Source organism: Triticum dicoccoides, chromosome 6B, assembly GCF_002162155.2.
Source record: "Triticum dicoccoides isolate Atlit2015 ecotype Zavitan chromosome 6B, WEW_v2.0, whole genome shotgun sequence".
NCBI classification, from domain to species: Eukaryota; Viridiplantae; Streptophyta; class Magnoliopsida; order Poales; family Poaceae; genus Triticum; species Triticum dicoccoides.
This window is the reverse complement of record NC_041391.1, coordinates 493,805,811-493,820,491: the sequence shown is the minus strand read 5'-3', so window position 1 is coordinate 493,820,491 and position 14,681 is coordinate 493,805,811.

The following is a 14,681-nucleotide window of genomic DNA, read 5'->3' as shown; positions in this document are numbered from 1 at the left end:
AATTGCCGGTTGGCTTTGGTTTAAAAATTTACAGCCCATTTCTTACAACATATAGCCCATTTCCTCGGGAAGCCCATTTCTTATCCCTCCTCCTCGTCTTGAAAGATTTGCAGCCCAGCAGGGCTGAGAAAAGCAAGTAGGCCTCGGTTTTGGTATTCTCCAAAAAAAGAACTGGGCTAGCCAATTTCAGAAAGAAAAATAATATCAACTGGGCTTGTCATGTGCTTAATAAAAGCGTAAGCGTGGGCTAGACGGGCCACAGCCCCACAGCGCGCAGTTGAGCTCCGTCTCTGAAACTGAAAAACAACTGGGCGAGCTGCTGGGTCCCTGGTTTTATCCGCTCATTGTGTAATTTTCTCGTTTATTGACTACATTGACAATGGCGTGGAACCTAGTTTTCAAACAATTAGGAGGAAGTATTATTTTGGCTTGTAATAATGAGGCACCTGCTTGCGAAATGCAATGACCCTGGTGGGTCCCTACTGTCAGCCTCTCCACGTACAGTCATCTCCTGATTCCTCTTGGTTGTTGACCATGTTGACAACACCAGACGGCGGCGAGCATAGCGAGCTAACCAAGGCGGAGAACGACGGCAAGGCCTCGGACGGGAACGAATAGCAGCCATGAAAGATGCGGCAATGTAGTGGCAGGTCGAGGGGAGTATGAGGGAAACAACATGCAAGTCAAGCATACAAATGGTACAAAAAGGCCAAGGATTAATTGTTCATCAAATTTCTAGACAAAACCCAGATTGAACATGACAGTAACATCTAACCCAACCACTCTTTTTTGCAGTCACAAACAAATGGATCGGCCTGATCCATAAAATCAACATCTTGTGCAAAAAAAATTATTTTAGGATGTCTACAACTTGTTGTAAATAGAAGCCGAGCACGTTTAGAAGCCCATTTGTCCACCTGAAACTTCTTTTTTTGCTGTTCAACATGTTCGTCCGTGAGAAATCTCTTGCTGTAAAAATTAAGCCTCATGGACAATAGTAACCTTGCATTCAACAGGAAGAATGTGACAAAGCTTCTGTTTGCTTGGTTGGATGCATATCGTCCCATCGTTATTGTCCTTAAACGAATGTCATGAGAACTGAGAAAATCCTTGTGCTTATTACGCCAACGATTGGTTATATGTTTTTCTCCATGTGGTTCTGCCTAATTAGACATGAAGATTGAAAACAGTTAAGGTCTGAAAAAAGAGTATGTCGAAAGAACGACAGCTGAACAGTTAATTCTAGTACAATATATACGGGCTTTCAATGTGGATGAAATCATCACCTCTATGTATAAATTCTCCAGAGATCGAAAGCATCGCAGCAAGCCAATAATTATGTCCAGATCAAAACTATACATTTTGATATATATGATCTTGACAGAATCCAGCAGCATTGATAGGCTATCAATGGACGAACTCTTCATTGAGCATATAACATAATATTAGTACCCAAAGTGTACTCCAAGATGATATAAAACTTATGCGCACAAATGAAAAATGCAGCATATGATTACAAATGTGTAGATGATAATATACGGTACCTGAAAAGGTGAGGAGCCAAACACCAACTCCATGCGATTATTAAACGGGTCATGAATTACACCCAAGGTCTCCAGTTTGGGCGCAGAGACGACAATTATTTCTGAAGGTGTATATCAATTATCAAGGAGCAACCTTTCAAGTGAAGGGGCATCTTCGATGATGAGCTGTTGTCCTTCAAAACAAATTCCAATGCTTTTAAGGTGAGGCGACTTTATTTGGAGACAACTGATACCGATTTGTATTCCCAAAACAATCAGTAAGCACTCCAGGACAGGGTAACTGGAGTGGATGATGCTGTGCAGTGAGGCCTCCGACAGATCAACCACCACAAGTGAAAGTTTTTTTAGCAGTGGGAGTCGAAGCATCTGTACCAGATCATCTGGTAGATGGCACTGGGCGAAGGTGGCGGTGGCGGTGTGGGCACGAATTCTTGGTATGTTTGTGGTATGAAACTTTCATGGTAATGGTAGAACTCAAACTGCTGGAGTTTTCCGAATTCAGGGGATGTCAGCCAAGCGTCCACCTTGCCGGGTATGGATAGAAGGTAGCTTGTCGGGATGCAGGGGCATTGAATGGGGCCCTGCTGGTGAGAAGAGACGATGGCTCTGATGAGATCAAATTCAGGAAGGACAGATATCTGACGACAGTTGAGATTGAGGGGCGCGGTGCGTCATAGAGGGCGCCACCGAGTTGAGAGGACTTGTGTGTGGTAGCAATCCTTGGTGGGGAGAAGCGAGATGATCTCCTCAAGGATGACGTCTGGGAGATCGCTGATGCGGTCCACCAAAGATTGTACCGGTTACTCAGATCCGGGTGGGGGGGGGGGCTCGCCGCTTCTCCCCGCGCTACTGGGTGCGGGATCTACAACCGGCGTCATCGCTGGCGGGAGCCTCGTCTTCTTGGTGCTGGGGCCAGCCGACTCCATTTTCCTTGAGGGTGTCGCGCCGAGCTCACGGGTTTGAGAAGAGTAGCCAGAGACGAGCCTAGTGGCAGTGCAACTGGGGAAGGAGGGTTGGGGATTTCTGTAGGAGTGGAAGAAGAAGAGCAGGCATTTTCTGTATGAGTGAGGAAGAAGGTGAGCGGGGTTTTCTGGACGAGTGAGGAAGATTGGGGAGCGGGGGGAATTGGGTGGGGAGACGGAAGCGGGAGAGCGAGTTGTTCGTGTTTATAAGGCACGCTGCAATAACTACTCGCTTTTTCCCAAGAACCACTCTCTTCTTTTGCGTTGCTGCATGACTGGCCATGCATGCAGGATGCATGTGCCCACCGGGCACTGCATGCGCCTGGTTTGTTACTAGGCCTATTTAATAGGGTGGTTATGGAGTAAATTAAGGAGATTTATTTTCTCTATGTGCATCCACCAAATTAGAGGATGCGGTACTGGATGCAGACACTCACATTAAACTAACATTCAGAAGAACAAAAGTTCAGCATGTCTATGCATCTCAATGATTCACCATACTATAACCAATATACGAAACTGTGAGAAGGTGTGGAAATAAAGAAAATTGATCGATGCTTCTCTGAGCAAAGGGCCTCCCTGCGCACGCATTAATTTCCTGGGCATGCTTGTTTCTTCTCAATGTTGCGAGCACTTTGAGCATGTTGGCAACTCTGCAGCTATCTGGCTGCCTCATCTTGCAATTGATGCTGACACATTTGCAGCAAACACATGAGGCAATAGAGATGACTCAACATGGGTCCATATTGTGAAGTTCCCCTAATATCCTAGTCATTGTCCTGAATCTAAAAAGATAGGAAAACAGTAGCTATACTTAAATGGTGTTGCAAAATAGTAGCACATATCAATAGCTCGGCATGACAAAACACGATCATCTGGACGAAGGGGATACTGACCTGCCTGAGGAAGATTACATATAATTTCATAAGTCCTTGGTTGATTTCCACCTTCGGTTGCACTGCTTGTTTGCTCCTCCAGACATGACAGGATCGTTCCGCACTGCATTCAGCAAGTCAACGTACGAATAAGCTAATTTCATCTTGCGGTGGTCATTGTACCTAGTTACGAATGTAGGAATACCTGCAGCACCATGAGGTTAGCTGATAGCAGGTAGATGCAGCCATATAAATTTTGCGCGGTGCTACCAAAATTGAGGTTTGTATCCCTTCCCGTTATGAGAATTCTTCCTAAAGTTGGTAGAATGTGACGGCTTGTTCTTTGCATCAAACTGGCCTTTCCCCTGAGATTTGTTCTTGTTGTTTTGGGGCTGGTTGGGCTGGAAGTTCTTCTCGTGTACCATGTGGGCACTAGAAGATCCCTCAGCGACCCGAGCACGTGTGTCTTTTGCTCTCGCCTTCTCCTCAAAATCAAGAGTGCTAATGAGATCCAAAACAGAAAACTCATGTCTCTTGTTTTTCAGAGAAGTAGCAAAATTGTTCCACGAAGGTGGAAGCTTGGCAATGATGGTCCCAGCAACAAATTTGTCCGGCAACACACACGTAAAGTACTCAAGTTCCTTAGAGAGTGACTGTATCTCATGAGTCTGCTGAACAATAGAGCGCTCATCAGTCATCTTGTAGTCATAGAATTGCTTTATGACGTACAACTCGTTGCCAGCGCCCGAGGGCCCAAACATGGCCTTGAGCGCAGCCCACATGTCTTTGCCGCTGTCAAACAACATATACGAATCCACAATGGAATCGTCAAGAACACTCAGCAGGGCGGCTTTGAAGAGGGTATCCATGTTCTGAAAAGCTTCCTGCTGTGTAGGATTAAGATCGCCCTCAGGCTTACCCTTAGTGGCGTCATAGCAGCACATGATCTGAAACCAATATACTGCTCTTGTGCGCCACCTTTTATATTGCACCCCCTTAAAAGTATGCGGCTTCAAAAGCGCAGCAAAATAACTCGGAGTAAATTGCCTGTGATCAGGTTTTTGGATTGGATTGTTGAACATATGAGCAATTTAGTATGAGATTTAATCTGAATCAGCAGTAAATAGATCATGACGACAATTGCAAACATCAAAGTAATGATGCGGACTAAACCAGGAGGACAGAATCACATACTGTACAGCGAGAGCAGAACCGATGTGGTTGATGTTGTCACTCATGTCGTTGATGAAGAGGTTACTGAGGTCGGGGAAGAAGGCTGTTGTTGAGGAAGTCGTCGCTGGCAGCAGTCACAGGAGTGTGCTCCCGAAAAACATGATCGCCCCTCTCCCGTACAGGATCACGAAAGGCGGGGTTCAGAGGACTGTCGTCCCTTCTCGCGGTGCACGCCGGAAGGAGGGCTGGAGAAGAATTGCGTGGTGGCGCTAAGATCTCGAACGGTGCGAAACCATATGATACAGCGGCGGCTAGGGTAGAGCATGTCAGGTCAGAGTATAATAGTAGGCCTTTGGCCCCCAAACCCCATGTCCAAGTCAATAATAGCTCAAAAAAAGTCAATAATAGCCCCACCAAGGTTTGTCTCAAAAAAACGGAGTAATTAAGGCGTCTGTTAGTCCCTTTAGTATTAATACAATATCATTAATAATGGCCCCACCTTTTGTCTCGCAAAGTAGAGTATGTTGGAGTACAACCGGCTACACGTTTACAATCCGCTTCTCTTCTCTCTCCTCTTCTCTCTCCTTCAACTAAGCACAAATACTATATTTAAATCCTTATAGCCTGCTTATGTCATCTAATTATAGTACAATACTTGCTCTAAAAGTTACTATCCACTGCGTAGTCTGAAATGCCGGGCGTGCAGCAGGCGGTGCCCTCGGTCGGCGTGCCGCTTCAACGGCGGAAGCAGTGAGAGGTCGCGTCGCCCTGACTTGCCATCAATGTGGAGCGGCGGGCTCAGCTAGCGCAGGGCAGGAAGCGCGCGCGGGAGGGGGAGGGGTTTTTGTTGGGCCAAGAAGGTGAGAAGCCAACTTGGGATCGGTCCGGATGGGGAAATATCATGTGCTCCCATACTCTGCATATGACACTAGTGTATGTTACTACTCCCTCCTTTCCAGTTTACAGAGATGTTTAGAGTAACATAGTAATATGTTACAGTACAAGTTACTCCCCACTATGACCAGCCTTGGCCTCTCCTAGTGCTCCATCATGTATAGCTGCTAAGCCTGCCACGTAGGCATAAAATATGATGTGGCACCAATAAACTAAGCAACTATGCATTGAACACTTGAGTTACTAAGCCATTTAATGCACTTAGCACCTCATCTAAAGAGCATTAATAGTATAGCCAGCTGCTGGCTATCAGCCTACAGCCCATCTTATAGTCAACATGTACTACAAAGTGCCTAGGAGCACGTGCTAGAGCTGGCTCTTCATGAAGAGCCCGCTTACCTTCTCTCTCCTCTTCTCTTTCCTCCAACTAAGCAGAAATATAATACTGTTTATTCCTTATAGCCCGCTGACTCAGCTCTATTATACTTGCTCTAAGCACATCTAAGCACTTACTCCTAATTTTCCTCGTGGACCTTGACGGTGTACGTCACCTTGTGTCTCATAATTTTCCTCGTCATCATCTGAGTCCTAGAAGATCTCACTAACATCATCATTAGCATGCAGCCGCCTTGATAGACAACGTGCACAGAAGGAGTAGAGGCGACTGGGGACGCACCACCACCACGTCGTGGGCACTCCGTATGTGCTCGTGTGCGTGCAACGTGCGTGTTTTTCCATCGGTGCTAGCTCTAAGGCCGAGGCTGCGGTCGTCTTCGTCTCCGACTAGTAGTTGAGCAACGACGGCAAAGAGGTGATGCAAGAGATGTTTATGCGCCGTTGCATGCGAGCTTCGTTGTAGCACGATGAATCGGACATCGCCGCGGATGGCGCACGCCTCCACCCAGCCGAGTGTGTGCGCATGCATGTGTTATTCACGTGCATTCTGCGGCCGAGCGTGTGTGCATGCACGTCTTGTGTACGTGCGTTGTGTGCTCCATGTTGTGCGCGTATGTGCATGAGTTGGATCGGATGGAGTTAGTGCGTTCGCTTGTGTACATATTTTAGAGTGTAGATTCACTCATTTTGTTTCGTATGTAGTCCCTTATTGAAATATCTAAAAAGACTTATATTTGGGAACGGAGGGAGTATAAAACATCTTCAACTTAGCATCCTGATGTACCGTTTCTAGTGGTTAGCGAAAAGTTCACGTTCTTTTAGTTGTTTATAGGTGGGCAGGCGGCAAAAAATAGGGGAAAACGCGCAAGGTTCCTTGCAGACGCTCCACCGTGAGGTTCCTTGCTCCTCCTCGGTCGTCGGGAATCTATACTCTTCAACTCTTTTCTTTTACGTGAGCTTTGTTCATCCTTTTCCCAACACGCGAGACATCTAGCATCAAGGTGCACGTGTCATGCAAGAAAATGGAGATAATTAGATAAGCAGTGCGTAAGTGAGTCGTGTGGGGGGGAAAGCGGGGGGAAACCCTTTTTCGTAAGTGAGTCGTGCACTTCGATGGCACCTACGCAATATTTTTTTCTCCTCGATGGCACGTGAATGGCACGTGAATAGTGCACGTACTCAACGACGGAGCACGGGATGGTAGCAATGACATGGTCAGCCCTTTTTTGGAGAGAGTATGTACTACTAGTAGATAACTTTGATGTGTCCCATCAACTCGCAGAATGACGAGAAGCTTGATTACGCCTTCTCCCTCACCAACGCGTGCGCGGTGGCTCGCAGCATGAGGAGAAACTTTTGCTTTACAAGCGGTGGACGTGCAGTAGTTCATTTGGTGTTAGATTGCCAGAAGCACTACTGTAGAACCATCGACTTCCGGAAGACGCGAAGAGCCAAGCGCAAGGTCACCTACTAACCTTTCGCTAGGCGTAGTGGGAGTAACATAAGTAGAGGTACCTACTTTTTTTTATTCTAGAAACAACCACACACGAATATCAAGGTGTTGGTTACGTAGAACAAATTTCCTGCAGTCCGTGCTCAGCACTCCTCTATCTCTCTTCTCAGCCAGCGAGCGGACGCGCGGAGCCCATCATCTGCTTGCTCACATGCGGTCCCACATGTCAGTGAAAATGCAAGCGGACCCACTGAACATGCACATCTTTCACCTCGACGTGCTGGTGATGAAAAACAAATCCAAGAAAGATCTTCGATGGCCGCTTTTGGAGTTACTCAAGAGTAGTAAGATTATATTTACAGTTTAACCCAAGATGAACATCTCGTGGCTTCAACTTATCAACTACCACTCTATTTTCTTTCATGACACGACCTGGATGCTGGATGTCCCATGTGTCGGCAAAAGGAGGAAGAACCCGACCAAATATTCGGTTGTGCTCTCGAATTAGACTAGTTGTGCTAACTTAAAAAATTTATTGTGTACTCCCTCCGTTCCAAAATACTTGACTTCCATTTGTCCAAAAATGGATGTGCCTATATACTAAAACATGTCTAGATACATATATATTTTGACAAATAGTAGAACGGAGGGTGTAGAATGGATGCAAGTTTTTGTATTGGGAAGAAGAGTACATCCATATATTTATAGAGCGTTGGAGTTGGCCTTACAAGTGGGACCGCAGTTGAGGAAACCGACTATCGGCAAACCCCCACCTCGCCTCACGCGCGATTGCTGAGTTAGAGAAACGATGAGGTTGAAGAGATTGCTCTAGCACGGACTCCAAGAAATATGGTGTCAGATGGAAGTCGTGCTGGTGGCGTGTGCCGTACTCCTGGACGTGAATGCTTGTTCTGGCCCATGCCACCCTACTACTCCTACTAATTACTAGTACTATATAGTACTACTAGTATCGAGGATTCGAGGTGCTGGTTACGTAGTACAATATGGCTACGGTAAAAACACCCGCACGACGCGTGAAGCATGTGAAGATAGTACAAATAGTGTACTACTACTGTTGATGATTGTCCTCATCCGATAACCTATTGCAACGCACGTTTCATCGGAATTAGTTGCCAGGCGCCAACGAGTATATGGGCGTTGCTCGTCCTCATGCTCGTGATCATCACCATCGTCATCTCCCCCTTGGTTATAAAAATTTTCAAGTATAGGTGGTGGAATTTTCACAGGACCTTGGAAACACAAGAAGAAGGTTAATTAGTAAAGGGAAACTTGCTAACCCGCATGCATGTGGATGAAACAATTATAATTACGGTGGAAGACAAACATACCAAAATCATAACGATTTTCCATGCAAAAACAGTGCCACGAGTGGTGGCAGCAAACACAAGAGGCCCTCGTATTCAATTGCATCACAGTACTCATCCGTGTACAGAAACTAATTTTTGAGCAATGTCCATCGAGTCAAACCAGCAACGACGGCAACAAGCTTGTCGAAGATAGCAACAACTTCATAGTTGTTGTAATTCCAAGAGCGGGTGGGAACTCGAGAAATTGCTATCTTCCGTAGAAGACAGTCACCATGATTGTATTTGAATGTGCGTACAATACCGGTGTGCTCAACCTCTGGGCAGTCTGCTGAGATTTTTGGAAGTGGAACCCAGTCACGAGTGTACACATTCACAAGTTCCCACTCGCAGTTGGACCCAATGTAAACAACCCAATCTCCATTTGCGCCTGCCCAGGCCTTGCCCTCAAGTGACGGCATCTTAACATCATATGTATCATTATCAAGTGGCATCAACTTGCACAGGGCGAGGCCTCCGTCGTGACGGTGCCGGTCATTAGGGTCACGGCGAAGAAGATAGGGGAGATCAAACCGTTCCTTGACTCTTGGGTTCCTTGTAATGATGTTATTAGTTGAGTCAAGAATGGTCTTGAACAAACCTGCCATGCTAGCCGAGGTGATGATGTCGCACCGATCAATGAGTTCCTCCACCACGTCATCTTTCAGATCGGGGCAAGAATAACGGGGTCGTTTCCGTCCTGTTCCCTCCATGGAGAAGACGATAGAACAATGGTAGAAGAAAGCGTGAAGGGCTGAAGGAAAATGGAGGAGGGAGCGGAAGAGCGTGCGATAGCAGTTCCAAATCGAGAGGGAAAGGCGAAGCGTCGGTGGACGGTTGCCAGTTTGCCATGGTTCACGAAGGGGGCCCCGGCCTACACGCCGGTTTGGAAATACTCCTACTACTCGTCGTCGTCTCACTGATATGTTGGAACGGGACCACATGTCAACGAAACATGGTGTGTAATTTCTCGTGCAAAATGTGATCTGGCCGCGTTGGCCCGAAGTGCCGCATTAGTTTTTTTTTAAGTTTGCCGCATTAGTTATCGACCTTTATTTTTTTTAACATGCAATATGAATGGATAGCTCCTATGGTCATCACACGTGAGCGGATATAGTGATGGTTGATTCGCCCGAGCAACTTTACTGTGGGAATATGGGAGTACCAGCGGATTCAAGGAACAGAGAAATGATGGTTGCTTCGTCCGAGCAACTTACTGTGGCGAAGGTGGGGCTCGTTGATTTGACTGCTCACTAGTCATTACTACTGCGGTGCAACGACCGGGGTGAATCTTTCCCTGAAGTTGTGTTGTGCACTCAATATTGCTGCATGGCAGGTGGAGCCAGATAAAGGATGTCCAACATGTCGGCGAAACAAAGTTGAATTGTTTCTGGCATTGCTATCAATCCTTCAGGATTTGTTTATATGTACGCATAATTTTGATGAAATTGTACTGTGATGCTATGAAGGTTTCAACTCTGGTTCCCGCAGGAAAAAAGGTTTCAACTTAGGATTCATGTATCTTGCCTCGAGATTATCTCGTTACAACATTCCATCAAATACAAATGAAACTACCATATCTAATGCATCTCAATGGTTCGCAGATCAGCGGCAATATTCACATCACAACTGAAGACAAGGTTGTGAGAAGGTGTACAAATAAAGAAAAAAATATAATTGATCGATGTTGTTCGTAGGCATGGCTCCATTTCCTTGGCACAGTGTTCATTGCTTGGCAGCTAGTTTCACCCAGCTCTGTAGCCAAAAAGAGGTGTATGAAGGACGCCACAATCCGATCATTTTGTGCAGCTCCACTAAAATCGGGTAGACCATCTCTGTTTGCAAAGATATCCAGTCAGTGTGATTACAATAATAGTGGAACTAGATGATGAAACATAACACACATAAATAGAAGCCGATCACCTCTACGATCTCTCTTTAGGACTAAATTCTTGTCGGAGAAGATTAGGCACGGAGTTGGATGAGGAGGATAGCAAAACCAATCTCCCTTTCCGTAGTCCACAGAAATGTAAAAACGTTGCCCGTGTGACATTTTGGCGGAATTGCACAAAACACTCCTCAGAAAAGTAATTTGTGCAGTTCACCAAAAGGTCGCAATAGCAACGAGGTGAAAATGGATAGCCATGTTTGCAAAAGGAGGTCGAAAGGAAACAATTACTGCCCAATAACACGAGTCGAAGACACATACGCCGACAAAAAAGAACCATGTTCCATGTAAAAAGGGAAAGATAGCACATGGTGGTTTATCAAAAATGGTTTGAGGACGAGATTGCAAGATGGAAAGTACGCCCACCGAGATACGATTTAAGCAAACAACTAAAGAAGATCCACATGCAGCAACGTGGGAAGATGGGAAGTGGAGCAAGGCCGGAGGAAGCTGTACCTAAGGGTCGTCGGGATGTTACTAGGAGGGCGCCGGCGGCCGGGATCTGCCCATATTGCGGCAGCGAGCAAGTGGCAAAGGCCCTACCGCATCGGAGCTTGGTCAGAGAGAACGGCGGGTACCGCAGATCGGGATGAGCTGCCTCAACGCCGTCGAACAGAGAGACGATGCACATCCTCCCTTTCCGCCGGCGGACGGGATGCGGCCGGATCACTGACCAACGCTGAGAGAGAGAGGCCACGGCGGCCTTGTGTGAGATTGTGTGACGACACTCACGAGAGACAAACCCATTTTTCCATTTTCCCCACGGCTATTGTTTTATATTCTAGGCGTGGTACCCGACCCTCCTTCGAGTAAACAACTGTTGCATGCGTCAAATTATCACGTGGGCTGCCTTTTCGTACAGAAACGAACTCCACCGTGTACCCGCGCGGGTGTGGCCGGGAACGAGACGTGAGTACGTGCGTCCTACATGCACTTCTTCTTTAGGTGCAGGTACGTACGTGGGTGGGTGTGAGAGAAATGGTTTGTGCGAAATAGAGGCAATGTGTTGATGATATCTCAATCAGAAAAACATAACATATGCAATGTGTGTGAAACGGAGTCATGGACGTGAGATATCGATAGAATTGAAAACATGGATGAAGTGTGTGGCTGCGCGATCGATAAAGAGTGCCATCGAATTTGTGTTTGCCCACTGGCGCTGGCCTACTGGAATTTGAGAGGGCAGAGGTGCAGTTCTTCTCCGTGGCATGGATACCTACCTACAACGTTTGACTATCGGTGGGTGTGGGGGGGCAGAGACCGGTCGACTAGTATATGTCTGGGGAAGGAGAGAGACCTAGCTATGTATTGAGGGAGATCGATTGACATCCATGGATATGTGTAGCAGAGGAATAAGGTTGGGAAAAAGACAAAGGTAGAGCGTCGGAGGGTTGGTGGTGGAGTGGCATCTCACAAATGGTGGGAGAGGCCTACTAGACAAACGGAGGGTATGAGTGCAATATCAATAAGAGAGGGCGGGGGATGTCTGTCTGTCTATGCACGTGCATGTGAGAGACGGGTCAGGAGGTATTCAAGGATGATGAGGGGAGAAGATATGGTTGTGGTAAGCATGCGTAACTACATAGGAAGATCAACCGTCGTGTGTCCCAGAAAAGGAGAGACATAACTAGCGAGGTAAGTGTATCGGTGCTTGGTGAAAACGAATTATAGTTGACCTGGCTATATGTAGGGAGATCAGTTCATATACACGCCTGCATGTGTTAGAAGCAAATAAGGTCCGGGGAGGCAGACAGGGGGAGAGAGTGTGGCTAGGAGGTGGTGCGAGAGGCCTACCATGTCGAGGGGGGAGGAGTGTGCGAGCATGTGACTAATGAAAAGAGGGGCGGGAGTGTGCACCTGCATGGAATCATATTGGACATATGGGGGCATGGACGGTGAGAAGAGAAGAGGGGAAGTATATATGTGTTTGTTGTAGGCACACTTGGCTAGAGAGGTATATCGACCGGTGTGTGCCAGAAAGAAGGAGCCGGGGGCCTACACACACCGCTGGTGGACGACCTAAAGAGAAATAATGAACGTGCGCGATGGAGGGGACGCTAAGGGTGTGTGAGGGGGGCGGGCGTGTGCATGCACGATAGAAAGTTAACGCTAGCTAGCTACAAATAGAAGAGGATCGTCAAGGTGTAAAAGACGAACAAAGATCATAATTTATTATAAAAAGGTGTATACGGATACTTGAAGAAGATATCACAATGTACAACATTGATTATAATTTGGGCTAATGTGTGGCTTTTGCAACTCAGGTCTAAATACTTGTCATAATGTAGGGGGCGGGGCACTATACTTTGTGTGATAAACACGGTGTACGTATGGAACATGGTTTAGATTATGAATATATAGTTAGTACATCAAATGTACTATTATTTGGAATCAACATCAAGTGTATTCAAAAATTAGAATTCAAGTTCATGTAGTACACATAGTTCATATCTATCTCTATAGTAATCATGTGGTGTATTATTAAGGTAATACATGAATGATGGTTGAAGTTGGCAACAATCATGATTGTAGATTCTTATTGAAATAAAGAAAGGAATTCAAATTTAGTTCGAATTGCAGTGGTAGTATAGACAGTTGGAATGCACTAAAATGTTGGTATGAGTAGCTTACATGCATTATACAGCAAAGCGAAAAACATTAATCAGACATAACATGGATTCATACTCCCTCCTTCCATCTATATAGGGCGTAATGAGATTTTTAAGACCGCCTTTGACTATTGACAAGAATAATAGTACATGACATGCACAATGTGAAAATTATATCATTGAAAGAACCTTTCACAGACGAAGTTAACGGTGTGCTTTGTGTAAGTTGCATGTCATATATCATTGCTCTAATATTTGGTCAAAGTTAGCATCGAAAAACGCATTAGGCCCTATATAGATGGAAGGAGGGAGTAGCTTTGAATAGCATTTGTATAGTAAAACGGGGCAAGACTCTCTCTTTGTGTGGTGTGAATAGTTTTATTTTTTTTGTTTTCTTTTTGGTTGAGGGAAGTGCGAATTGATTTGGTACGTACAAGTACAATATTACTACACGTTAGGCTTGTCACTAAAATTCAACCCGCGTCTTGTTTTATCCTGAAAATTCAGATATTGTGCTCCCAAAACTGGCGCCTTCACAACCCGTGCCTTGCTATCCCTAAACTACAAAGCGCGCGAAAACTCCCTCCAGCTGCCAAATCCCGGCACGCGAAATCCCCCTTCTAACCCTGAGCCGAAAGGGCTGCTAGTTCAAATCGGTGGGGGGTACTTTTGTAACACACCCTACATTTTGGACAAGCGCGTCCCTAAGTCATGCTTCACCCCCTCCCATCGCCCCCTTTTCGCCATTCGAAATCCCAGGCCGCCATAACCTCTCCACTCCAGCCGCGAAACCCCACCCTCCTCCATCCGCCACGTCACCGCTGCGCAGCTGGATCCTCTTCCCTGACGACATCGTCCACCGCAACAGCTCGACGTCCCTCGTCCACTTCCCTGGATGAGGATCCATCGTCCATCTCGCCATCCCGCCGGTTCAGCCGCCCCGTCGTCCACCTCCAAGGAGTTGCTTCGACAATCGCCTCACCTATCGCGGCTGCTCCATCCCCACAACGCCACCTTAACCTGCTCCACCGGAACCGCAGCATCCTCACCGACTCCTCAGACGAAGCCGAGGCCTACTCGGCGCCACCAAAGAGGTTGTAAACTCATCGCATCGCACCTTCTCCTTAACTCGACCTCCCGGCGCCGACGGTGCTCCATCCTGCACTACCATGGAGAGGCTACCTTGAAGCCGACGCCACGGGCGACATCTCCACGGCGGCTCTCCCCCAGTGCAAGGCCCCTTCGGCAGTGGCGTCCATACCAGACGGATCTGCTGCTGCTGCTCCGAATCTCGCTCGCTCGCGTTGCTGCTGCTGCCCCGGATCTCTCTCGCTCGCTCGCTCGCGCTGCTGGTGCTGCTCCAGCTCTCGCTTGATCGCTCGCTCACCCAGCTGTTGCTGCTGCTCTCCCCCTTGCTTGTGCTGCTGCTCTGCTCCAATTAAGCCACACTTCAGTCGACTGAA